The sequence below is a fragment of the Marmota monax genome, unplaced genomic scaffold, assembly GCF_021218885.2.
Source record: "Marmota monax isolate L192 unplaced genomic scaffold, Marmota_monax_Labrador192_F-V1.1 WCK01_AAM20220418_F8-fsc00330, whole genome shotgun sequence".
Classification (NCBI taxonomy): domain Eukaryota; kingdom Metazoa; phylum Chordata; class Mammalia; order Rodentia; family Sciuridae; genus Marmota; species Marmota monax.
Window position 1 is genome coordinate 56,342 of NW_026693782.1, and position 24,826 is coordinate 81,167.

Genomic DNA, 24,826 nt, shown 5'->3' on the forward strand with positions numbered 1-24,826 from the left:
TTTTATTGTTCCCAGCAAATCTAAAAGTTAACTAAAAGAATTAAGGTATAAAACCCCACAAACCTCCCGCTGGGTTGCCCAGCTGCCACATGTGCTGCTTGTCAGGGGAGAAGCACCACAGATTCTCTGTCTGTTGGAGAGAAAGATCCTGGGATCTCAGGGACACAGAGAGTAGTCAAGGACTCTGGACCATGTACCTAGCTTAGAGCTCAAACTCTTTTTAAGACCTCGGCAGAGGGGCAGGGCAGCAGCAGGAGGGTGAGTGACGGGTCTTCAGGAGCCTCTGGTCAACCCAGCAAGACGGAAGGGGAGCTGAATGATAGCTCAGGCTGGGGCTTCCTTCCATCAGGTGCCTTCACCAGGACGAGGCACAGAATCAGGGTGGTTTGTGGCAACACAGAAGTAGTGTTTTCTTTAGCATTTATTTTGTCATAAACCTCGACTGCACATTGCTGGATTGAGCAGGGCTGTGATGATTTCCTCTCTCTCACCCTTCTTTGTACTTCTTTTACTCTGGGCCGTGTCTCTCTCCAGCTCAAGGTCAGGATCAGCATTTTACACCACTCTACCAGGGAGGCTGTGTACCATGAGGACAGGTGAGCTTCTCCCAGTCCAGGCAGGAGCAGGGATGGGGGCACATGGGATCAGCTCAGGGGCCAATGAGAGCAGAAAGCAGTGGGGGTGGTTTCTGGGAGGATTATGATTCCTCATGAGCAGAGTGGAGCTGAAGCCCTTGGCCACTCTTCCCCATGGCCCAGATATAGGCTTTCCTAGGCCCAGAAGGAATGAAACCCAGGTTTTAATGTCCAATGTGATGAGGATGGAAAAACACAGAGTGAAACTGGGTCCTTTCTGCTTTCACTGAGCTATTGCAAATCCCCACATGCTCCAAACTTCTTAGTTATTTATTCTTAAACCTTTCCTGCAGGGATGAAAGAAACTAAGATTTGCTTCTAGCATCATTCTACCTTCTGTAGAAAAGACACTTATGTGAAGGAGCCTTCCTGGGTTGATCCCTGCTGCTCTGGAGAGAGAGACATTGACAGTGTTAAGTGCATTGGGGAAAGTGAGGTTGAAGAGCTGGAATCCTTATAGTTCCCTCCTCCTCTGATGTCTGAGTCAGGCCCAGCCAATGTCCAGTGAAACCCCAATACCTCTAAAGGTTTAAAATTTCAACACTCTTTCTGTCTTCAGTGCTCTGTGTATATTCTAAACACAGAAATGTCCCCCATTTCCTATTCTTCCCTGATCCAAGGTTCTTGTTACACTCCAAGAGTATAATCATTAAGAAATACTACATGGTGGCACATGCATGTAACCCCAGTGGCTTGGGAGGCTAAGGAAGATAATCATGAGTTCAAAGCCACCCTTAGCAAAAGCAAGGAACTGAGGAATTCAGGGAGACCCTGTTCTAAAGAAATACAAAATAAGGCTCGGGATGTGACTCAGTGGTTTAGTGCCCCTGAATTCAGTTCCTGGTACCAAAAAAAAGAAAAAAAAAAACAGTAAGAAAGAAATTAACCCTAGAGCTCATTGTGGTGATGTATGACTGCAATCTCAGCAACTTGGAAGGCTGAAGCAAGAGGATCACAACTTCAAAGCCTGCCTCAGATACATACATGCTTTCTACAGGCAAAATATATTTATTTTGAGACAGGTTGTCCCTACTGCTTTACTGCTTTCGTAAAGGATGGACATAAACATGCATGTATGATTATTTTTCCTTAACATGAAGAAGAAAAAAAAAAAAAAAAAATATATATATATATATATATATATATATATATATATATATATATATACTGGTGATGTTGCTCTATAGTTAAGCATCCCTTGTATTTGGTACAATCCATGCTACCCCCAAAGAAAAAAAGGAAGGAAGGAAGGAAGGAAGGAAGGAAGGAAGGAAGGAAGGAAGAAAGAAAGAAAGAAAGAAAGAAAGAAAGAAAGAAAGAAAGAAAGAAAGAAAGAAAGAAAGAAAATTGGGCTGGGAATGTAGCACAAGGCCCTTGGTTCAATCCCAGCACCAAAAAAAAAAAAGAAATGAAGAAAGGAAAACAAACAAACAAAAAAATCTAACCATTCTCAGAACCATGATGAGACCAATCAGTCATCACACACAGAACAGTGGACTGAATCTGTCCTGTGAACCCCAAAGGAAAACATGTTTTCAGCAGTAAACTATGCTGGCCTAGTCTGACATGGTACACCTGGGGACATGGGCCTGTGATGAGTAACATATGAGCCAGTCCTGCAGCTGTGCCCAGCCTGCCCAGTCCTGATGATTTGCATGTGCCCACAGCACAGCCCACTTCTCTGAGGACTTCTTAAGTGGTGCTTACACCCTGTGCAGGAGTCAGTCCCTGTCAGGATACAGCAAGGTCATGAGGGCCCCTGCTCAGCTCCTGGGTCTCCTGCTGCTCTGCCTCCCAGGTAAGGAGGGACAGCACTGGGGATGTACTAATCACAATGTGGTCAGTGCTGCCTGGCTACTCAGGAAAGTCCTCTTGCAACATCACTACTTACAAGGATATTTCTTTTTATGTTTCCAATGGCAGGTGTCAGATGTGATATCACAATGACCCAGTCTCCATCCTCCTTGCCTGTGTCTCGTGGAGACAGAGTCACCATCACCTGTAGGGCCAGTCAGGGCATTAGCAGTTATTTAAACTGGTATCAGCAGAAACCAGGGCAAGCTCTTAAGCTCCTAATCTATGGTGCAAACAGTTTGCAATCTGGGGTCCCCTCGAGGTTCACTGGCAGTGGACGTGGGACAGATTTCTCTCTCACCATCAGCAGCCTGGAGACTGAAGATGTTGGCACTTATTACTGTCAACAAGGAAGCAGTTTCCCTCCCACAGTGACACAGGCCATGACAAAAACCTCCCAGGGAGCAGAAGTGTGAGGCTGGGCTGCCCAAGCTGGTCCTCCTGCTGCCTCCACCTGCTGAGGACACTGCTCAGAGGCAGCCAGGCCCTTAGCACTACAAGGAGGGTTTGTCAGAGTATCAGGGGGCTCCTCTGCACCCTGACCCTTCAGCTGGGTCCCAGCAGGCAATGAGCTCACTGCTATGATAAAGAAAACATTTTAAGACCTGAAGAGACTGAATTAGGCAGTATCAGGGGTTGTGCAGCAAAGATACGCCTCTCCATGTGTTCACATGGGAATATTTTAGACTTTATTTTCTAATATAGTTTAAGCATCCAGGACAATTGGGGTGAAGTTAAAAGTTCCCTGTGTCCCCCCTGCTCCCACAGCACCTCCACAACCACCCCAGTCTCTGTTGCTTCTGATACAATTCATCAACCTCTGCCCAAATCTAAAGGTCACACCAGGGTCATTTTGTGCATTTTGTGGAAGTAGACAAGTGGACAATGATGTGTGTTCAACCTAGCACAGTGCAGGTCCCGCCCTCACACTGTCTGAGCTCCAACTGCTCCTCACCCCTCCCACCTCTGCTGCAGATCTTCATTATTTTCCATCCTGTAGTTTCACTTGGGCTGAGTGACACCTGACTGGCACTCACAGCATGAGGATGTTCAGACTGGCCTGTCACCCTGAGTGCTGTGCACACAAACCGCCTTCAGGGGTTTTCACTACAGCATAGAGAGTTCTTTCCTTTCTTTCTTTTTTTCTTTCTTTTTATATTTTTTCAAACTTGGTATTAAATCCAGACCTGCACTACCACTAAACTACATTCATGTTTATATTTTTATTTATCTCTATCTATCTCTCTATCTATCTCTCCATTTATTTATTTTTTGAGACAGGATCTCTCTAAATTTTTAGGTCCTTACTGGGTTGCATGGACATCAACCATGAATCTTTTGGTCTGTGGACCTGGAGTTGCACCTGTTGTCCTCTCTTGGCCTAAGAGACCTGGAGTCCTGGACTGGGAAAGCACCTGGTCTCTCTCCTTGAGGTTTGTGGCCTCTTGGATGGAGATCCAAACAGAGATGGGCAAGAAAATGCTGTTGACAGCCTGTTTTGACAGATTATCAGGCCTTGGAAAAAAAAGTGGGTGCATTAGGAACAATTTCCTTTTGGAAGAGGTATGCCCAGATAATTAAAAATGGGTCAGAATTTAAAATAAGTACTTTCCAAATAAATGATCATTTAAAGGTCATTACTGAGCAGAGACAGCCAATAATTAGTATGAACAAATATATAGATTTTCCACAGTCATCTACTCCTCCATTTAGGCTCATGAACCAATGTCATGGAGGGCTCTCCTGAACTCCTACAATATCAGTCTCTTTTCACCCAGTTCATGTGACCGCTGACACTTGAAGGCATCCAACTCACCAAGAGGGCTGGACACTGTTGACCCCCATTATTGTATCCACACCATGAGACCAGACTGACACCCAAAGTCCATCTGACCAGAGTGGACCTGACCGACACTGGAAGGCTGGGGAAGTTCTCATCTGTGCCTTTGGGTTCAGTTCTGTGTCAGCCAGAAACATGTGGAGATCTCCTGAGAGCTTTCATGGGTGCTATAATTCTTCCCTGATACACCATTCAACCAAGCAACAAATTTACAGAAAAATGATCAACCTAGTGCACTTGACCATGATATTATCAGAAATGCAGGTTCAGTGGTGTTAACAGAAGAGAAACCCACACAAATCACACACACACACACACACACACATACTCACACTCACACACACACAGACACACTCACATGCACTCACACATGCACACAGATACACACACACATTCACACAGTCACACTCACACACACACACTCACACACACACAGACACACTCACACACAGACACACACAGACACACTGTTAGTGACACCTTCCTCTACAGGGCACTCCCTGTGCTTTTCAGTCTGTGTCACTCTACTTGAAGGCCAGCTGAGCAACCCCTCTCCTAACATCCAGAATCTAAAGTGCTCCATAATATGAGACATCAGATGGTTCCAGCAGGGGTTGGAATTGGAGATGGAGATTCTCATCTGATAAAGTTCACTCAAAGTTTCTAAAATATGAAAACCACTGAAATATTAAACCCTCCTGGTCCCCCACATATCAGGTAAGGGACATGGAAAAACAGAGAGTTCCTGCAACACAGTGTCAGTTCCCTGAATATTTTTAGGGGGTCGCCTCATCTCAACATGTCTTCCACATGGATTTAAACTTCTACTGTCAGTTCTTGCCCTCTACTGCAGGCAGCAGCATGGATTTTTTCTCACTGTTTTTTCTCCAAACATACAAGATATTTCAAGTGACTTTGTACAAAGGACAGAACCCATGACTCTTGGTGCCCTGCACACTGTGGCATCTGAGATAAAGTCTGAAATAAGAGCTCAGCTCCAACCTGGCTTTGACTACCAGGACTCCTCAACTTACCTTAATAAAATGAGGCTCCCTGGTCTGGCACAGTGGTGCAGGTGTGTAATCCCAGCATCTCAGGAGACTGAGACAGGAGGATCACGAGTTCAAAGCCAACCTCAGCAAAAGCAATGTGCTAAGCAACTGACTGAGACCCTGTCTCTAAATAAAACACAAAACAGGGCTGGGATGTGGCTCAGTGGTCAAATGCCCCTGAGGTCAATCCTGACACCTGCCCACCACCAAAAAATGTGAGGCTCCTTTCTTAGCTCCTGGGGCTGCTGATCCCTTGGATCCCTGGTGAGGACAGAGGGGATGAGGAAGGAAAAAGAGGACGAGGGTGAGCTCTGTGGCCCAACTGCCCCCGATGTTTGCCCTTTCTGTGTGCTACAAGTGCAAGTTTTCATCTCCAGGATGGACATGTTAGGGTTGTGATGGAGAACACTGATGAAGATTCATGAAGGTAAACAATCTTGGTACCAGTGGACACTGGTAGATAAAAAGAGAGGGGTTGTGCAAGTGATTTTCGGAGACACTGCACCTGGCAATTCTGTATCTATAGAATGTGGGTATTTTTTGAACATGAACCAATTTCATCCCCTCCACTACCACATACACACACACTCACACCCACAGACAAACACACACACACACACACACACACACACACACCACAGTAGCCTGAGATTAAGGTTGGGAGAGAAATCATGAAAATGGCTCATAATGGTAGGCATAACCTTCCATTTCTCTGTCATTTGAGGTTCCACAGGTGCTACTGTGATGACCCAGGCTCCTCCCTCCCTCCTCACACCCATCCACCTCCTGCAGGTCCACACAGAGCCTTCTACAGACAGATGGATACATTGATTTTTACAGAAGGCAGGAGAGTCTATGTCGCTTTTGTTTCTTTGGGATTCCAGTTGTCTCTGGGTCTCAGGCAACTTCAGTGGCAGAGGGTCAGGGAGAGAGTTCATGCTGGACCTCAGGACAGTGGAGGCTGAGGAGGCTGGTGTTATTGCTGTGCGCAAGCTATAAAAATTAACTATAAAAATTTAAGATATAAAACCCCACAAACCTCCCTGGTGGGTGTTCCCAGCTGCCACATGTGCTACTTGTCAGGGGAGAAGCACTACAGATTCTCTGTCTGTTGGAGAGAAAGATCCTGGGATCTTAGGGGCACAGAACATAGTCAAGGACTCTGGAACGTGTACCTAGCTTAGAGGTCAAGCTCTTTTTAATACCTCGTTGGAGGGGCATGGCATGAGCAGGAGGGATGGTGAAGGGTCTTCAGGAGCCTCTGGTCAACCCAGCAAGATGGAAGGGGAGCTGAATCATAGCTCAGGCTGGGGCTCCTTCACATCAGGTGCCTTCACCAGGACCAGGCACAAAATCAGGTGGTTTGTGGCAACACAAAAGCATGTGTTTTCTTCAGTGTTTATTTTGGTTTAAACCTCCTCTACACATGGCTGGACTTGAGCAGGGCTATGATGACTTTCTCTCCCTCACCCTTCTTTGTTCTTCGTTTATCTCTGGGCCATGTCCCTCTCCAGCTCAGTGTTGGGCTCAGCATTTTACACCACTCTGTCAGAGAGGCTGTGCACCATGAGGACAGGTGAGCCTCTCCCAGCCCAGGCAGGAGCAGGGATGGGGGCACATGGGATCACCTCAGGGGCCTATGAGAGCAGAGAGTGGTGGGCATAGTTTCTGGGAGGATGATGATTCCTCATGATCAGAGTGGAGCTGAAGCACTTGGCTGCTCTTTTCCATGGCCCAGACATGTGCCTTCCTTGGCTCAGGAGGAATGAAACCCAGATTAGAATGTCCAATGTGCTGAGGATGAAAACAGAGTGAACCTGGGTCCTTTCTGCTTTTGCTGAGCTATTGCAAATCCCCATGTGCTCCAACCCTCTTAGTTGATTTATTTCTTAAAACTTCCCTTGATGGATGAAATAAACTGAGATTTGCTTCTGGCATCATTCTACCTTCTGTAGAAAAGACACTTATGTGAAGGAGCCTTCCTGGGTTGAGCCCTGCTGCTCTGGAGAGAGAGACATTGACTGTGGTAAGTGCATTGGGGAAAGTGAGGTTGAAGAGCTGGAATCCTTATAGTTCCCTCCTCCTCTGATGTCTGAGTCAGGCCCAGCCAATGTCCAGTGAAACCCCAACAGCTCCAAAGCTTTAAAAATTCAACTCTCTTCCTGTCTTCAGTGCTCTGTTTATATTCTAAACATAAAAATTTCCCCCATTTCCTATTCCTCCCTGCTCCAAGGTTCTTTTCATATTTTCATTAAGAAACACTACATGTGGTGGCACATGCCTGTAATCCCAGTGGCTTAGGAAGCTAAGGAAGATAATCATGAGTTCAAATCCAGCCTCAGCAAAAGCAAGGAACTGAGGAATTCAGGGAGACCCTGTCTCTAAATAAATACAAAATAAGGCTGGGGATGTGACTCAGTGGTTGAGTGCCCCTGAGTTCAATTCTGGGTACCAAAAAGAAAAAAAAAAGTAGAGGAAGAAAGAAAAAAGAAAAAGAAAGAAATTAACCTTGAGCTGGTTGTGATGATGTATGACTGCAATCTCAGCAACTTGGAAGGCTGAAGCAACAGGATCACAACTTCAACCACCTCAGAAACATGCATGTTTTCTGTGGGCAAATATATATATATATATATATATATATATATATATATATATATATATATATATATATATATATATGAGATTGGTAGTCCCTACTGCTTTAGTAAAGGATGCACCTAATCATGCACATATTTTCTTAACATGTAGAATATAAATATATATCGACTGGGGACTTTGCTGTATGGCTAAGCACCCCTTGTATATGGTACAACTCATGCTACCCCCAACAAAAGAAAAGAAAGAAAGAAAGAAAGAAAGAAAGAAAGAAAGAAAGAAAGAAAGAAAGAAAGAAAAAGGGGGCTGGGGATATAACACAAGGCCCTGGGTTAAATCCCCAGCACCCAAAAGAAAAAAAAAGGAAGTAATAAAGAAAAAAGAAACAATACAAACCATTTTCACATTTCAGAACCATAATGAGAGCAATTGGTCATTACACACAGAACAGTGGACCGAATCTCTCCTGTGGATCCCAGAGGGAAACCAGGTTTTCTCCAGGCAAATCAATGCTGTCCTAGTATGACCTGGGACACCTGGGGACACAGGCCTATGCTGAGTGACATAAGAGCCCGCCCTGCAGCTTTGCCCAGTCTGCCCTGCTGGTTTGCATGTGCCCATGGCATAACCCACAGCCCTGAGGACTTCTTAAGAGGTTGCTCACACCCTGTGCAGGAGTCAGTCCAAGTCAGGACACAGCATGGCCATGAGGGCCCCTGCTCAGCTCCTGGGGTTCCTGCTGCTCTGCCTCCCAGGAAGGAAGGATAGTACTGGGGATTAACTAATCACAGTGTGGTCAGTGCTGCCTGGCTACTCAGGAAAGTCTTCTTGAAACATGAATAATTATAGGAATATTTATGTTTGTTTCCAATGTCAGGTGCCAGATGTGACATCACAATGACCCAGTCTCCATCCTCTCTATCTGCACCTCCAGGAGAGAGTCACCATCATCTGCAGGGCCAGTCAGAGTATTAACAGTTGGTTAGCTTGGCATCAACAAAAACCAGGGCAAGCTCCTAAGCTCCTCATATATAAGGCATCCAATTTGCAGTCTGGGGTCCCCTTGAAATTCAGTGGCAGTGGATCTGGGACAGATTACTCTCTCACCATCAGCACTCAGGAGCCTGAAAATGTTGCCACTTATTACTGTCAACAAGATAGCAGTTTGCCACTTATTTCTGTCAACAAGATTGGAGTTCCCCTCCCACAGTGATATAGGCCATGAAAAAAACCTCCCAGGGAGCAGAAGTGTGAGGCTGGGCTGCCCCAGCTGCTCCTCTTGCTGACTCCACCTGCTGAGAGCACTGCTCAGAGGCAACAGACTCTGAAGATCTCTAGTAGAATGTGGCAGGAAGGGCCAGGGTAGCTTCTCTGCACCCCACCCGCTTTCCTTCTCAGCCCCAACAGGTGAGACATGACCATTTTCTCCAGGTTTAGTGAGTGACTTTGACACTTTGTGGGAGGAGTTGGCTCTAGTTATTCTACCACAAATTACAACACACTTCAGTCATTTCAATTGTTATTTTTTGAAATCCATGGAATCACAGTCTCAGTCACAGCTTCCAAAGCCTGGGATCTGTGCATGAGTAGGTCCCCTGCTCCCCAGAAGTAACAGCTCCTCTGAGTGAAGGTGGAGCCTGCACTAGCCCGAGAGCTGCTCGGGGACATTGACACCCAAATTATAGCACAGACAATAATGTGCACGTAACTGTTGTGATTCCCACACCTCAAATAAAACAGAAAAGGTGCTGGGTGTAGATCAGTGGTTAAGTGTCCCTGGGACTAATCCCTGGTACCAACAGCAAGAGCAATATCAGCTCACTGTGCTAGTTTATCCTTGAACCCTTCTCCTGCCCAGGCATCCCATAGCAGGTGCCAGCACCTCCTCTCTGCAGCACCTTGGCCCTGGCAGGACCCACAACAGTTCTACCTACTCATCCTCTGATGGCTCCCAATCTTACCTTACCTCCTCTGTTGGCAAGTTATCATCTGCTTTTGACATGTGTCCATCAAGTTTCCTGGATCCTGATATACTCCCAGGTGAACTTCTCTGAGCCATCTAGTAAGGAGCAGGAGACTATCACTACATTAGTTTTGAAACTGGAGCTTCCTGGCTTCTGTGGGCAGGTGGGGTCAGCATAAGCTGCAGCCTCAGGAGCTCTGGAGTGTGGCTGCTCTTAATAGGGGCCATGCTCATCAGCCTTGCATACACCAGAAAACTATGCCCACATCTTGGACTCAATTCACTCCTCTGTCCACATTAAGATTATGACCATATGCTCTGCTCAGACATCTGCTAACCTCAAGTAATATGTCAGTTGTCCCCATTACCATGGCTACACTGGGAAGGCAGTGTACCTCCTTTGTTCCATTTGAGGACAGTCTAGCTTCTTTCCTTGTGGCATTAGCATATGTGTAAAATCAATGAGGTCACAGTGGTCAAATGATTCGATAAGGAAAGGGAAGGCTCTTGGGACCCTGGGACACTGTGTTTGCATTCAGTGGAGCCTCTGCATCTCCTCAAGTCCAATCTCAATGTACCACTTCCATCTTAATGTAAGGAGAGCTGGGCCCAGCTGGTGTTGCCCTGTGCTGAGTCCAACACTTCCCTTGTGGTTAGCAGCTCAGTCACTCATTCACTCAGTTCCCAGAGCAAGGGGCCAGAGCACAAGGATGCTTGGGAGCTCCTTTTTAAACACTAAAAATTTCTTTTTTTTTCTTTCTTTTCTTCTGTTTTATTTCCTGGGAATGCCTGGTCTTCTATAGTGGTCTGCAAGTCTCTGCTGTGACTCTTTATTGGGGACTTGTCAGAGGCACACACATTGTCCTCATCTAGTACAAACACTCCTACCCCTAGCAATGTGCTGGGCCCCATGGCCACACAGCAGGTCTCCTGGGTCACAGCACAAGCCTGCTGCAGAGTGTCCTGCTGTGGACCCTTCAGCACAGACAGGATTTCTAGGTAGCTGATGAGTGGTTGGTGCAGCTCACCCAGCATCGAGGGTGCCATCTCAGCACTGCACAGAGCCCAGCCAGTACTGGGCTTTCTTCTCAGTGATTAGAGGAGCAAGGAGCAATGCCTTGTCCTTCTTCTGAAGGGGAGGAGGCAGCAGGCCTTACACATCTGTGCCCCAACATCTTTGCAATGTGACAGGCCTGTTAGTTGCTGTAGGTCTGCAGCTCACCCTCTAGAGAGCATGATTTTCTCTGGACACCAGAGTTTCGCTGTTTCCTGCCCATAAGTCCAAGCAGCATGAGGTCATCCATGTAGAGTCACATGGAATGGTGCTGCCTGGTTTCCCCATGACCACAGTTACTTCAGGCTGAGACCTAGAGCAAGAGAATTATCTTTGCCTGAGCTCAGGTCTGAGGCCTGAGCTGCTGTGGATTCCAGAACACTACAAGTTCAGCCAGAGGTCTGTGGCAGGTAGTGTCAGCTCTGTGACTGGGCCATGTAGCTGGTCCCTGTATCTGTCCTGACAGAGACACTTGGCTATACCATACTCTGTTTCTGAGATTTGCAGGCACATACGGTACTTGGAGCCTCTTCCACCCCAGCAGAATTGAACCAGGTCACTTCATGGCATTGTCGTCTGTACCATCTGTCACTTTTCCAGCTAGAAAAAAATGTTGTTGCAGATACATTCCCCCTTCCTTTCCATAGATGTGCATATAATGTCCTTTACAAGTTTTCCTTGGTGGCTAAAGTTGCTCATTTAGTAAAGGTCAGAAACACGGATGACCTCATGTTGCTGGGACATGGTGAGCAAGGCTCTGGGAAGCTCGGCCTTGAGTGGGATCCAAAGGGAGCCATGGCAGCCCCCAGTCAGCTCCTCTGCCTCCTGTTACTCTGGCTCCCAGGTGAGGGATCACAGGATGGTTCTGCATGTTTGTGAAACCTCTGTCATTGTGGATGGGTCCTGTGTTCTGGCACCTCTGTTTAGCAAGCCCAGTAATTCAAGCTCAGGTTGCTGCTGGGTCCTGGATCTACTCTGGAGACTGGGGTATGACCTAGACTGCACAGGTGACCTTTCTGGTCTCTTTCCCTCTCAGGTACCACAGGAGAAATTGTGCTGACACAGACTCCAGGCTCATGGCTTTGTCTCCAGGGGAAAGAGCCACACTCACATGCAGGACCAGTCAGAGTGTTGGCAGCTCCTTCTCCTGGTACCAACAGAGGCCTGGGCAGGCTCCCAGATGCCTCATCTATGGATCATCCAGCAGGGCCAGTGGCATCCCAGCCCGGTTCAGTGGCAGTGGGTCAGGGACAGCCTACCCCCTCCCATCACAGCCAGCAGCCTGTGGAGGCTGCAGTGTGTGTGGTGTGACTGTCTGCAAGGCCACACAGGTTACCACAGTGGTTCAGTCTCCCTCAGAAACCTCACAGCCAGCTCTGCCACCCTCCCCATGGGGCATAGCGGCGGCCCCCAGAGGCACTAAATAAGAACATTTGCACTTTTCTCTTTCCATGCACCTGAAAACATTGTGTGAGTGGAAACAAAGCTTCATTCAGGTCTGAAAGATGCATGCTCTCCTAGGCCCTCTTTGGTTCTCTGGATGAAATGTGAGTGATTAGAGAGGATGGGGACACTTGGTGTTATTTCCCTTCTTTAGCAGTAGAGGATGGAGTCTCTGGAAGAGCCATAATATACCAAGCATAGGCAGAGGTAAAGATGAATCCCTTAGTGTAATTTGATTCCCAGAAATTTATATCATCCTCATTTTGACCTCAAAAATATGTAGTTAAATCTGTACAAGCACAGACCCTGTCAACATGGTTTCAGAAATTGCTCCAAGGTCCTGCTCACATTTAATCCAGGGTAAGAGGGGGAATCTCCCACATTCTGACCCTGGGATGTGGATGCAACCACAGCTTTTTTGCTTTGTGTGCAGCACAAGGAGGCCCTCTCTGCTATTCCTGCTTTTCCACAGATGGAGGGCCCAGGGTTCCAAGGAGGTGGGAATTTGTGGAAGGTCAGCTTTCCCAGGACAATCCCATGGAGCTGACATCGAGTGACCTGTCCTACCTTTCTTTATCCTGTGACAATCCTGCCTCCTTGTGTCTGACCATGAATGGGAAAGAGTGTGAATACAGTTCTAGCTCAACACACCTGGGCATGACTTTCTTAAATAGTCAACCACTGAGGGAGTTGTCTGGTAAAAACCTCCAGAATCCATTCAACATCACTTTGCTATGGTTTTCCATCAGCAAAAATGCAAGACAATGCCAGCTGTGCTGGCCAAGGAACTTTAGAAGTCACAAGCTCCTATCTCACATGCAGAACATGATAATGGCCCCCAGAGAACCATGTTCCTGTGAAGAGGCACCATGACCTCCTTCACTTGCATGAAGGGCCTGAGACTCCCCTCTTACCTCCCCTTCTATGGGCAGCCTCTGTGTGTTTTCACTTTGTATTGATTGTATTGATGTCAGCTATACAGGTCCTGTGTGTGTCCTGGAGCCTCCGCCCAATGTCCTGAGCAGGACACTCACCAGGCCCTGCAGGTACAGCAGCCCACAGCACCAGCCCCCAGGGAGGGCAGCCTCTAGGTGCAGCAAGAGCAGCTGCAGGGCCCAGGTGATGCTGGACACCATGCTGGGCTCAGGGGGGACAGTGCAGAGCCTTGGAGGAGACGAGGGAGGCCGGAGCCAAAGCATGGACACTTGTGTGCACAGTCCATCTAGAGCATGGCCGGGATGTCCACAGAGACACTTTGCCACTCCTTGCAGAGGGCTCAGGCCCCGAGGACTTCCAGGGAGTGGCCACCTTGTCTTCTGCAAAACAGACCCTAAGGTACTGTGCTGCCCTCTCGACTGCCAGGATGATAGTAAGGTCCCTCCTGCACTCTGACACCACCTACTGTCACCTGATCCTCTGGGTCATGTCCTCCTGCCTTTGTCCAGTAATGTCCCTCTCACTATCCATCAGAAAACTGGAGAGAGGACTCACTTCTGGTAAAGTGAAAACACACAGAGTCTCACTCATCTTTCTTTCTGTGTCCCAGGAGACAGGTCACTGTCCCCTGCAGACCTAGCTAGAGTATTAGCAGTGACCAGACTGGCACCATCAGGACCAGGCCTGGCTGCTGAGCTCCTGCTGCCTCCTGCTGCCCTCTGCACAGCCTGCCTGCCTGGGAGGGCTGTGGGGCAAGGACACAGGCCATTCTGGGCCCCAGAAACCACACTTCCATCAAGGAACTTGAACTTCTTCCTGTCCCCAATAGGGGACAAACCTCCACTCAGATGCTGCTTGTGCACAGGGCTGCTGACAGTCTGAGGACCCTCAGGGGAGCAGGCTGGGGACAGCACTGAAGATACACCCTCCCTCCCCTCCCATCCCTTCTCCCTGGATCCTGGGCTCCTCCAGTGTCTCTCCTCTCCCTCCTGCCTGGGTCTTCTCTGTTCTGTCCCCTCCTACTCTGAGTTCACACCGGTCACTCATCACTCTCCACATGGCTGTCCTCATGTGGGTCACAACCCTGTTCTCCTGCACATCCTGGTCCTTGGCCTGCCTCTGACTCCACCCCTTGCATTCTCATGGGAGAGTCAAAGGTGGTGTCTGGTGGTCTTTAGAGACCAGAAAGAGAGCAGCAAGTGTTCAGGGCTGTATGTGTGGCCACCTTGGTCCACTGTGAGCAGAGTCCCTGTGTCATGTCAGCTGTAACCTGCCAGAGGCACCTCTCTTCAGTCAGAGGGGAGGCCAGCAGCTGCTGTGGGTGGGTTTGTCCTGTGGCCATGCAATCACTGAGCCAGCTGCTCTGTGCCCTTTGTGGGGAAAGCAGCAGGAGGAGCTGCCCTTGCCCAACTCTACACAGAACTTCTCTTCCATGGAGTCAAGAACAACTGCCCATCTGTATGACACCTGCTCCTATCTGTAATCACAGCCTGTGGGTCACCCAGGGTCATGAGGAATGGGAAGGCTGGTTCCAGGCAGCCGGAAGACCCTGTGCAGGTCCTGAACTTCATGGTGCTCATGCTCAGTCCTGAGAGTGGAGAGGCAGCCATGGGTTTAGGCAAGAGATACCAGCTTTACCTGCCCAGGCTCAGGGTGTCTGATGTTAGGTCCCATGGGCAGGGTGGCACACACCTATAGTCCTGAACACCTTGAGACTGAGAGAGGAGGATTGCAGGTTCAAGGCCACCCCAGGAAAATTATAGAATCACTATATATAAGATGAAACTGATTTGGGTGTAGCTCATTGCTGGCCTAGCATGTAAGAGACTCTGTGTAGATCACCAGAACTGACAAAGTAGCAAAGGAACAAGAAAAAAAAATATAAAATCACACATTTAACCAAAAGTCAAGACATATCTATGTGCATACATATACTCATAATACAGATGCAGAGGAAACACAGGTATATCCACATAATTTATCTCCTATATATTCTATGTGTGGCATATAATATTCCTTTCATTCATTTCTAAGCAATTTGGACTCTGGCTGAGATGAGGCTCTGGTGGGTCTTTGGTGACCCTCCTCTCAGGTCCATCATGGTCTCTTCCCAGGACAGTGGGCTCAGCACAGAGTGCAGCTGCCCCACAGGGCCAGGCCCAGCACTGACTCCATTTGTGCAATGGCTCCTCCTGGGGTAACAGGAGGCAACTTCAGATCCCAACCTCTGGTAGGAAGTGTCTTCACTTATCCCTATCCAAGAAGAAAACTGTTTATAATGTTGTGCACCCACAGCCTCCTGACCAGTGCTGGGACCAGGGACTTGAACACATTAGGCAGAAATCCTGGCCTCGTGGAATTTTTATTTTAATGTGATGGGCAGGCAATAAAATAGCAAATAGCATTTTTACACTGCTGCTTTGGCACCTTGCCCTGGAGCACTGACCTCACTCAGGCAAGTGGGGCACTTAATGTCCAGGCCGTGTCCTTCAGCATGGACAGACTCAGAGAAAGAGAGTAAAACCAGTGCAGTTGAACTCCTGTGCTTCCTGGGAAACAAAATCACATGCAGCATCATTAATGGGCATTTGTCCCTTGACCCATCTGTTTATGAAGGACATTGACTTTCACTCTGTCCTGCTCCTGCTTCATGAGTCCACACAACACACAGGTAAGTGCCCATAATCTGTGCTATGTCACCATTTAGGGGGACAAACTGGACTCACTTTTAGCAGAGCACATTTTACTAAGTCTAATTTTTATTTTTGGTGAAGATCACTCTTTTCTTCCTTAATCTTTCCTAACAACTTGGGAGGAGAGTGTGAAAAAGGGAAGCAGCTCACATGATTCACCAAGGGGAGAGAGAGAGAGAGAGAGAGAGAGAGAGAGAGAGAGAGAGAGAGAGAGAGAGAGAGAGAGACTCCACTTGCCAGATACAAAATACATATCCTAAAGATATGCCCTCAATGACCTACCTCCTCCACCCACTCACTACCAGCCTAAAGTTACCACTCAGTTAATCCCAACAGAGGATTATTTTACTGATTGGCTTAAGAGTCTCACAACCTAATCATTTCTCCTCTAAAGCTTCTTGCATTGTCTCACACATGAGCTTTTGGGAAACACCTCACATCCAAATTATCACGATACCCCTGTTCGAAATCAATCCCCAGCTGTCATCCTCACTTACACCTCCTTGCACCCACTCTCTCTAACATACCCACCTGCTCCACTCTGACACCCCTCTTTGACCACCATCATATCTGTCTCCCTGCATGGGTGTCTTTCTCATCATGCCTGGGCTCTGTCCTACAGAGGGGTCTCCTATCCCTCCAAGTGTCCTCCTTGTCTCAACCCTCTTGGACACCAACACCTGGACAACACTACCCCCCATATGTGGGGGACACCCTCAGGACCCCACTGAGACTGAAAGTCCCCATGCAGATTTCACACACCCACATGCTTCCCTTGGACCCTGTCTGGTCCCCACTGTTCTAAACCAGGCACTGATAACTGAATTCTATTAGGAGCTGACTGACATTTGAGATGTGAAATACGCAGTTGAGAGAACACAGTAGAATATTAGTGGCACTTGGTGGACATAGGATCTCTACTTCTGAAGGCAATGACTTGGGTTGGCAAAGGAGAATAGGAACAATGCTCTGAGCAGCCAGAGAACACAAGTCATGCACATATATCATCTCAGGCTGAGCTAGAGAGAAAGCTCATGCTCCTCAGATGGGAGGGAAGATAATCCCTGGCTTTAAATGGAAGTAGTTGGGCAGAGCATTCATAAATGGAGAAGACAACTTTCTTATCTGTAGTCATGAGATTGAGTAAAAGCAGATGACACCCTCCATTATAAAGTGTGACTCCCCATGTTTTATTATTACATCTCTACTTCAAATCATGAGTATTGGGGAATGAGAGCAAAGAGAAAGCTTTTCTGTGCCAGTGGTTTCTGTAAGAGCAATGGAAATTAGCTGGTAAACTGTCCTGCAGTGTCTGGAATTTTGCCATCATGGACAGCCTGTGTCATAGATGGGAGAAAGCAAGCACTGAACTTGGAAGAGATCAAGATAACAAGCGACTCATGGGTACAAGACAGAGGTGGTCTTGTGGCCCCAGAGAGAAGCAGAGTATCTGTGTTGTCCTGGAACATGGAGGGATGATGGTTCTGTGCTGAGTGACTGAGAAGAGCCCTCATTGCTGCTGTGCCCAGCCTGCCCAGCTCTGCTGATTTGCATGTGCCCACAGCACAGCCCACTGCCCTGAGGACTTCTTAAGAGGTTGCTCACACTCTGTGCAGGAGTCAGGCCGGTCAGGACACAGCATGGCCATGAGGGCCCCTGCTTAGCTCCCGGTGCTCCTGCTGCTCTGTCCCCCAGGTAAGGGGGGACAATACTGGGAATTTACTAATCACAGTGTGGTCAGTGCTGCTTAGGTACTCAGGAAAGTCTGCTTGTAACATCACTACTTACAAGGTTATTTCTTTTTATGTTTCTAATGGCAGGCTTCAGATGTGACATCACGATGATCCAGTCTCCATCCTCCTTGCATGTGACTCGTGGAGACAGAGTCACCATCACCTGCAGGGCCAGTCAGCGCATTAGCAATAGATTGCACTGGTATCAGAAGAAACAAGGACAAGCTCCTAAGCTCCACATATATGGTGCAAACACTTTGCAACCTGGGGTCCCCTCGAGGTTCAATGGCAGTGGATATGGGACAGATTTCACTCTCACCATCAGCAGCCTGGAGCCTGAAGATGTTGCCATTTATTACTGTCAACAAGGTAGCAGTTCCCCTCCCACAGTGATACAGGCCATGACCAAAACCTCCCAGGGAGCAGAAGTGTGAGGCTGGGCTGCCCCAGCTTCTCCTCCTGCTGCTTCCACCAGCTCAGGGCACTGCTCAGAGGCAGCCAGGCCCTGAGCACTACAAGGAGGGTCAGTCAGAGGATCCAGGGTGGCTCCTCTGCACCCTGACCCTTCAATCAGCCCCAGGAGGCAATGAGCTCATTGTATGATTAAGAAAGTAATTTAAAACTTGAAGAGACTGAATTAGGCAGTATCAGGGCTTATGCAGCAAAGATAGGCCTTTCCATTTATTCCACACGGGAATATTTTAGACTTTATTTTTGAGTATAGTTTAAGTATACAGGAAAATTGGGGTGAAGTGCAGAGTTCTCCTGTGTCCCCCCTGTTCCCACTGCACCACAACCACCACCCCAGACTCTGTTCCTTCTGTTACAATTCATCAACCTCTGCCCACATCTACAGGTCATACCAGGGTCATTTTGTGCATTCTGTGGAAGTAGGCAAGTGGACAGTGACCTGTGTCCATCAATGTGGCCTGGCACAGTGCAGGTCCCGCCCTCATACTGTCTGAGCTCCAGCTGCTCCTCACTCCCCTCTCTGCTGCAGACCTTCATGATTTTCCATTCTGTAGTTTCACTTGGCCTGAGTGACTGGGCCTGGAGGTGAGACAGGTGAGACATTCAGACTGGCTGTCACCTGAATGCTGTGCACATAAGATTCCTCCAGGGGTTTCCATGATGTGATAGGTAAGGGTTTTCTTTCTTTTTTCTTTTTAAATTTTTCTTCAAGTTGGTACTGAATCTAGGCATGTGCTACCACTTAGCTACATTCACAGTCCTATTTTTAATTTTTTTTAATATTTTGAGACAGGGTCTCTTTGAGTTGTTAGGTCCTTGCTAAGTTGCTGAACATGACCTTAAACTTGTTATTCTCCTTCCTCAGCCTCCTAGTTGCTGGGGTTATATGTGAGCATCATCGTGCCCAGCTTGATTGCTGTGTTCTCTTAAGTTCTGAGAAATATTCTATTTTCTGTATCTATAACAGTATTGATCCATTCCCCTACTGAAGGACAGGCTTGTGTCCTCCAGGTTTTCAATGTTGAACACAGTTCCTGTAAGTTTTCAGGTATAGAATTTTATTTATTTTTAGATTTATGTTCACCATCTTTAGTTTCATAGGGGAATGGCTAGTGTTATCAGAATCTGTCATATGTTCCTCCACATCCTGTCTTCATCTTAGAGACAGCTTGTGGACACTCCCTAGAAGACTCAGCTGCTAGGCATGGCATATGACTGCAGCCAGGAACAGCTCAGCAGCACGGATGGGGCCTGGGCTCCCCTCCTGCTGCCTGTGGGGTGCTCCCTCCTGGACTTGGCCTCGGGGGGGGGGGGTTCTCATGTGTTTTAATTTGCATTTCCCTGGTGACCTGGGATGTCACAGTGATGTTTTGACAAATGTCCACAATGCACAATGGTCAGACCCAGCTATCAAATGCTTGTCACTTGTCCATTCTTAATGGACCTTCCCCATCCTGTGTTCAAGGTCCCTGCTCCTTTCATGTCTCTATTCTCTATAGAGCCTCTCACAGCCACTTTGGGGTCAGCTACACACTCTCTTCATGTTTCTACAGCTGAGGGCTCTTGAATTTACCATGATTCCTGAAGAACCATTCCCAGGATCTAGAGTTCTGGGGTCTACATTCCTTTCCTTCAACACTTGAAAGTGTGTCCTTTCCTTTGACCTTCCTGTTTTCAGGGGAGAAATTCTCTGTTCATTCCAGTTGCTTCTCCCATAAAGCTAAGGAGTCCCTTTACCCTACCAGCTTTTAAGCTCTCTGTATCTGTCTTCAGAAGCTGGCAGTGTGGCTGTGGGGTGAGCTGGCAGTCACCCTCTGGTCATCTGAGTCCCTGTTCCCTGGCCCACCAGGCTGTCTCCAGGGTTCTCTAGCTAGGTGTGACCAGGCTGTCCCTCCTGCTGCCTCCTTCCTCTGTCTGCTCCATTCACCTGCTCAGCTCCCCACTGGGTTCTTATTATGGTGAAAGGAGTTTTCAGTTCTGGAACTTTCCTTTTTCTGTCCTTGCACAATTTCTGTTCCCTGGCTGATGCTTCCTGCTTGTTCTTCATTTGTTTCAAACACATTTGTAATTGCTCGTTGATGCACTTTTATTGTGGCTGATTTAAAATCCTGTTCAGATGATCCTTCGGGACATTTTAACTGATCCTTCTCATTCATAGGAGGTTATTCAGGTTTTTATGAAGATGAGTGTTTTCTTTGCTACATGGACATTTTGGGAATTGGGTAACATCACAGAGCTGGAAATTCTGAATGACTTACCAGACCCTAATACATACCAGGATTGTGATTTATGACTTACAGAAGGGCAGGACCTACCCAGGTAAAGTGTTTATTTTTCTACTAGGCCTAGAAACCTCCTTGGAAGCACTTAGTAGCACATGAAGCCTGAATTCAAGGCAAATCCTTCTAATAACCAGTCTGTGTTGTCAGTTTTTCTTCGTTATGCTAAAAATTCAGCAGAAATATAACATAGTGCAGGAAAAGTTTATTTGGGCTCATGGGTTCAGAATTTCTTTCCATGGTCAGCTGACCCCATTGCTCTGGGCCCAGGTGGGCAGAATATCAGGGCAGAAGGGTGTGGGGGAGGAGAGCTACTTCACCCATGGTGGCCAGGAAGTGCAAGGAGAGAAGGGAAGGGGCCTTAGGGAGGATGCACCTTCCAGGGCTCACCCTTAGTGACCACCTCATCCAGCCACTCCCCCCTGCCATCAGTCACCACCCAGTTAGTCCACTCAGGCCAGGAAGGACTGATCATGCTCAGCTCTCAAAATCTTTTCATTTCATCTATGAATATTCCTACATTAACACAGGACCTTTATGGGGACAGTCTCCTACTCCCACGTGTCCTGCATGGGCACTGGGAATGGGGTTCCCCTCATTGTGATGGGCTGGCTGAGAAATAAAACCTAAGAAAAATAGAATGATGAAAAAACTATAGGACAAAGAAAATGATTTCCAAAAGCAGAGGTTGGCGGGGGGGGGGGGAGTAGATCATAGGGATAGAGCGAGATTCCATACTCTGTCAAAATAGAGCCCATACCTGCTTTATTTATATTGAGGGACATCAAAGGCCTTCCATGGAATATTTTTCCCCAAAAAAGGTTGAAAAGGTGGGCTGTCCAGTTCCCAATGGGTTATGCCCATTTCCCTTGGTACCATGAGAGACCTTCCTAGCAGAACAAAGGTGAAGGTCATATGCCTTTTGGGCAATCTATTGTGTGAGGGAGCCATGGATGTTTCCTAAGGATTCCTAAAATCTCTCTGGCTACTTGCCCAGAGAAGCTCCACCCTGAGGAGCACCTCATATCCAAACCATAACAAAGTCTAAAGGAGAGCAGAAACAATCACTTTAAATTAACTGACCTTTTCTTCCACTTGCTGCAAATTTTGTCTAAAACAGTGACTTTTGGCTGCCAGGTCTGAAATCAAACACCACACATGGCACGTGATCCCAAGGGCAGCATGTCATGGAGCAGAAAACTAAGAAGTCCTCCCTGTGCCTGTTCCCTTCACCCTTCTCCATCCCAGGCTCCAGAGCAAAGCTACAGCCTCTGCTGAGCTGGTGTTTGCAGGGTCAGGGCTTAAAATATGTTCCCTACTCTGCTTCATTCTGATTGTTCCTGATTTTGTATTATGTCCATTGAAGGACAGCTCTCATGTTCTTTTGACAAGTGTCCATCACCGTTCCTCAGTCCTGGTGTTCACCCCGACCTCTTCCTCTCAACCACCAAGTGAAGAGCATAAACATATTTATTATAGTTGAATTATACAACTTGGCACAAATCATACAGAATTTAGATTTCTGGTTGAGTGCTGCCTGATGGGTGCTGAGTTAATAAAGCTTTAGGATACACTTGAAGGTATTCTGTAGTAGATTCAGGGAGACATTCTAGTGCTGGGATCAAGTCCTGCTACCCTGCAGGGTCTAGAGTTGCAAGAGTAGAAATTCACATAACCCTTACTTCCTAAAACATTCCTTTTTGCCATCTTATTAAAGATGAAGTGCATCTTGAGGGAGACTCCTACACTCTGCAGGAAGTCCTCCACAATTGGGTTGTGGGAGACGCTGTGTTTGGAGGACCAGTGGAAGCCACCATCATGTACGTATTGTTCCTGGTCCTGCAGCACACAGTAGGTCCTGCTGTGAAGATTTCTGTTTCAACCACACCCTCTCTGAGTTTCTGGATGCTGATGCTCCTCAGAGTGCCGTGGGCAGGAAAGCAAACTTGACCCATGGCACAGGTGTGTCCCAGGAGGAGGACCCCACAGCCCTCCAGGTGGTGGTGATGTGATACTCCTTCCCACAGTTGGCTGGTGACATTTGATTCTGATGCTGAGAATTCAGATACGCTGTGATGGCTTTTGACCAGTAGCACCAGTAGAGGTGGTGGAGAGACTTGGCTCTTGTCATGACCCCCACCACTTCCTCCACTCAACCAAGGATCTGTTGTGAGAATATGGTGGTAGTGGGGGGGGACACTGAGACCAGACAATCTGACTGGAAGATGGGAGGCTTCTAGATCACATGGGCACTTAGCTCTCCTCTGTGGCAGGGTTCCTCTGCTTTTTCACATAATCCATAAATTTCTGCACACACAGAACCCACTCCAAGAGCAGATCTGCCTGAATCCTCTCAGGATCACTTTGTCTCTGATTTTCTGTCTTCTCCTTCCAAGCCCTCAGCCGAGTAGCTCTCCAGGAGTCCAAACAGATTTTTGAGAAGGCCATGTCTCTGTCCACATGTTGATTGTGACCATATGCTCTTTTCAAATATCTACTAGCTTGATGTCATGTAACAGATCCACCCATGATTCTGGCCACACTGTAGGAGTAGTCACCTTACTTGTGCCATTTGATGCTGCTAATCCATTTAAGTCAACCCCCTTGACATTAACTGATTGGGACAATCACTGTGACTTCTGGAGTAAGCTCATTCAGAGGTGCTAGGGTAAGAGAGAGAGTTGGTATTGGACACCAGGATAACGTCCATGAATTATAACTTGGTCTTGAATTTGCTTATTCATAGTGTGTTATCTGCATCTTAGCATAAAGTGTATTTTGACTGCTTTTTCACCTTTCAACAATCATTTTTGGCATAAAAATCTCAGCATCAAAATACATATATAAGAGGCTGGGATTGTGGCTAAGCAGTAGAGTGCTTGCCTCGCACCTGCAAGGTGCTGGGTTTGATCCTCAGCACCACATAAAAATAAATAAACACAATAAAATCATTGTGTCCAAGTGTAACTAAAGAAATATAAAAAATATACATACAGATCTCAGTTTTTGACATTTTGTTAATAACTTCCACTAATTATAGAAAAAAAATATATTTTCACACAGTTATTTTTCAGTATGGCACAGATTTTATCCCAAACATAGCAAAACACATTATTAAAGATGATATTTCTACACTGTGCATCCTGGCAGACAGGCTCACCAGTTGTCTCCATAGAAAAATTTCATAGAAATTTTCATAGAAAACTTTCCTAGAAATTTCATAGAAAAATTTCATATTGGAGAATATTATATCTTGTAGTGTTGCATGCCGTCCATGGATTGTTATGTGAGCTATACACATTGGAGTGATCTGAGGGGAGAGGTCTGCATTGCACACTGAATCAGCTGTGTGTCATAAGTGTGCCTTTCCTCTCACTCTGCCTGTGATCCTGCACAGCACCTGAGATGGGTGTGACTTGCCAAGGTGTCAATCAATCTGCTGACCACAAGACATCACAAGGCAAGTGTCCATCTTTCAATATACCATTTACTGCCTTATTTGGTGAAGAACATTTCATCTTAGCTGCTTTAGACATCCTCCCTGTAAAATAAAGAGATTCTGAGTGCACTCTCTTTCCAGCACTGCCCAGCATGGAAAGGACACTTGGGGACACAGAGCAGTTCCACCCTCACCTGAGAAACTTGTGTCTGCGTCTTGTGTTGTTTCTTCTCTGTTTTCTGAATTTAATGTTACAGCCAGCTCTTTTGAACCCAGCTCATCTAATCAGCCCGTCCAACTGGTGGGATTATACCATGGAATTGTGTGTCATGGTTGCTGAGAGCAAAAGTTAAAATTGGCTGAGTGAGAGGGGACCTTCTGTAGGACACTCAGACCAGATGAAGATGTTGTTTTCAATTTCTATTCCACTTACACTAATAACATGTTCAGTCCTTCCCCACTGATTCTAGGAACACAGCTCAGGAAAGACACTTGTAATTAGTTACCTGGCCCTGATTTCAGATGGCTGCATAATTCAGTCCACAGGCCCCAACTGCCTTCCAGGATGGACCCTCCCTTCAAACACCACCCTCGTGGGTTCTCTCCCTCCTCTATTTGGGGTAAAATAAGTCTTAATTAATATGTTCCATGCAAACTGTCTTTGTATCATTTAAAAAAATCCCTTTTGTTCTTGAAACTTTCCATTTCATTGCCTAATGGATCTTTTTCAACTGTGAAATTAGTGATACCTGAAGTTTAGTGGCATTCACTGTATTTGTTAATATGAAAATGAAGATATCCTCTTTTCATTGAGGGTTTCAGCTTCATGGCAGAGT

At 47.0% G+C, this 24,826-nt stretch overlaps 1 pseudogene; it reads left to right on the forward strand.

The window, feature by feature from the left end:
- The first annotated feature begins 8,685 nt into the window (after positions 1-8,685).
- LOC124105017 (immunoglobulin kappa variable 1-12-like) lies at positions 8,686-9,192 on the forward strand (annotated as a pseudogene).
- Positions 9,193-24,826: the final 15,634 nt, after the last annotated feature.